Source organism: Diaphorina citri, unplaced genomic scaffold, assembly GCF_000475195.1.
Source record: "Diaphorina citri unplaced genomic scaffold, Diaci psyllid genome assembly version 1.1 scaffold6667, whole genome shotgun sequence".
Lineage (NCBI taxonomy): Eukaryota > Metazoa > Arthropoda > Insecta > Hemiptera > Psyllidae > Diaphorina > Diaphorina citri.
Window position 1 is genome coordinate 12372 of NW_007384043.1, and position 2806 is coordinate 15177.

A 2806-nucleotide genomic window follows, 5' to 3' on the forward strand; every position below is an offset into this window, starting at 1 on the left:
AGACACAGAGACTAGTCCTATAGGGAATCCTTAAACAAAAGCTGCCATCTAACATGACGGCCAATTAGTAAAACCGAGCGTACTCCAAGAGGCCAATAGTCGTCATGGATGGCCAATTAGCCCAAAAATGGACTAATTTTTGCGATTTAGGAATGACCATGACATTAACATAAATGGACAGATCCGTATCCCTTGTCGTGAGGTTGCTGCATCTACAGAATATTTCCACAGAGATTTTGATACTCTTGTATGCTAATATCGTATATACCAGTTTTAGGATCTCAGAGCATGTGTACACCACCTATAACTTTGACAGTGTGGATACACGGTCATGCCGACTGGTTTTATCTGCCCAGGACATCGCGACCACTGGAATCACATAAGATATATACAGGGCCGCAGAGCGAAGTCAAACACGGTAAAAAAAAATGTCGATGCGAAACAGTACCAGAAGAAAAAAAATTGGGAACACGCTGATTATAGCTCGTAACCAATGGCGTGTGTCCATGAAAGTTAGACGAAATCGAACAGATCAGTCCACTGAAAATTTGAAAATAGTATGTACGTGATTTAGTGATTATTCAACCTGGACTCTAGATCACCAGAAGATCAACATACTGTATTAACTTTATAGCATCCCCTTTCGAAAATCTAACTACACGTCACTGGTAATTATGTTAGAGATATCTAATAATAGAAAACACAACATTAAAATGTCTTTTAAATACACGAATAAATGTTTAACAACCTAAAAAGAACTTTAACACTCAATAGAAGGTAATAATCGACTTAATAGTTAATTGTAATAAAACAAAAGTTTCGCCACTTGCCCAAAATAAATGTCTATGTACATTGTACACTCTATTACTATGATAATTATGAGGGGTACAGTAACGGGGGTATATCCGAAATTTAAGATAACTACCATAATATTATGATAGATAGGTAGGTAGGTACCTACTTAAAATAGAGGTACCTAATACCTATCTAAGTAGAATTGAAAAAAAGCTCAAAAGGAACCTTTCTAACCAAGCAGAGAAGATAAAAAGAAAAATAAATAGAATGAACAAAATAATGAACAATAATAGGTGCACACATAAACTTATAATATCAGCCAAGGGGGAAAAATTGAACAAATGACATATCTATCTTGGATAAAATTAACAAAATACATATATGAACAGAGGGTCTGAGGGAGATTCTAGTACAAACTGGTATATTCTGCCATAATATCGTACATTCAGACACAATCTAGTACATTTTCGTACATTCTAGTACTTTAATACATTCTACAAAAAGCTCAAACATTCTTGTGCACGTACTTTCTAGTACAACCTCATATATGTACATTCTGCACATTACAACGTGATTCCAGTACAGTACATCTAAGCTCATACATAATACAAGTTCGTGAATTTACGAAATTGTACATTCTAGTACAATCTCATACATTCTAGTACAAACTATATGAGACCTCATACATTCTGCACATTACAACGTGATTCCAGTCTAAGCTCATACATAATACAAGTTCGTGAATTTACGAAATTGTACATTCTAGTACAATCTCATACATTCTAGTACAAACTGTATGAGATTCTTTTACAAACTCGTACCTTTTAGTACAAACTCGTACTTCCTAGTACAATCTCATTCATTCTAGAAGGTACCTACAAGCTGTATAAGATTCTTTTATAAACTCGTGTGAACATTCTCGTGTCAGTCCGTACATTCTGGTACAATCTCATACGAACATTCTAGTACAATTTCGTACGTTCTAGTACAATCTCGTACGTTCAAAACGGTGCAATTCTCATACAATCTAGTACAAACTGGGACATTCGGGGGGATTCATGTAGCCAAACACGTTGAGTTCGTACAAAGAGCCGACAATGAGGAACACAAAGTACCACATCATGAGTATGGCGCCATACCGGCGGTCCAGTTTCCAGCCGTTCATGTGAGTGGCGGAAATGAGAAAGACGACCGTCGAGAAGAGAGAGATGGTGGAGTAGGTCAGACCTGGGGGGAGAAAAAAGTACTTGAGTACCGTGGAAAGGGAGAAAAAGTTCATACCCTTGTACAAAACAATACAGTGAAATAGTAAATGAAGTATAGCCCAGCCACTCATTAACAGGTAGACCTGACAGGTACAGTTGAAAAGGTCGGGCTGTCAGATCTACCTGATACCTGATGAGCACACACACTAACAGGTAGACCTGACAGGCGGACCTGATGAGGTCTACCTGATAGTGAGTGGTTGGCCTAAGCTTGCCCTTACACTTTTTTCTGAATGTGAAGTAGTTTCTTTCTAAGTAGTCTCTCCATCTGTCGGCTTTCGTCTCAACCCCCCAGTAGTTTCTGGACTACCCTCGCACTTACCAATTGACTTTCTCATTATAGATAGCTATCAGCATAACAAGGATACTGATGGCGTAGAAAGCGCAGTCCCGACACAGAGGATACCAGTTTAGATAGGAGACAGATCCCGAGAACAGACCGCATACCGAAGTTTTTAGTGACGGGAGTATTACCCTCCTAAAACACTTAGTGGTTATAATTTTGTAGGATAAAATTTTTGAGAGGGAACAGTCTTCCATTGGTCAGAAATCTCGAGCAATTACCCTCTCCATTCGGCGGCAAGCTATCCGCGTTCTCACATTAACCTCATCCAGCTCTACCTCTGCATTTTAGAAGAGAGAGTTCATCAAAAATAGACCTTTACCTGAATTGCAACAATATAAGGATTTCCTGCAATCTGATTGGTTCCTTCATTTTGGGTTGATGACTCATTGCTGTCACATTG

General features: G+C 38.5%; 1 long non-coding RNA gene across 1 annotated transcript; it reads right to left on the reverse strand.

Moving 5' to 3' along the window:
- Nucleotides 1-718: 718 nt before the first annotated feature.
- Nucleotides 719-1507, reverse strand: LOC108254010. The gene is made up of 2 exons (XR_001809852.1): nt 1475-1507; nt 719-1335 (listed from the first exon to the last, which is right to left on the reverse strand). It is a non-coding gene; the product is annotated as an uncharacterized LOC108254010 (long non-coding RNA).
- Between the last annotated feature and the right edge of the window lie 1299 nt (nt 1508-2806).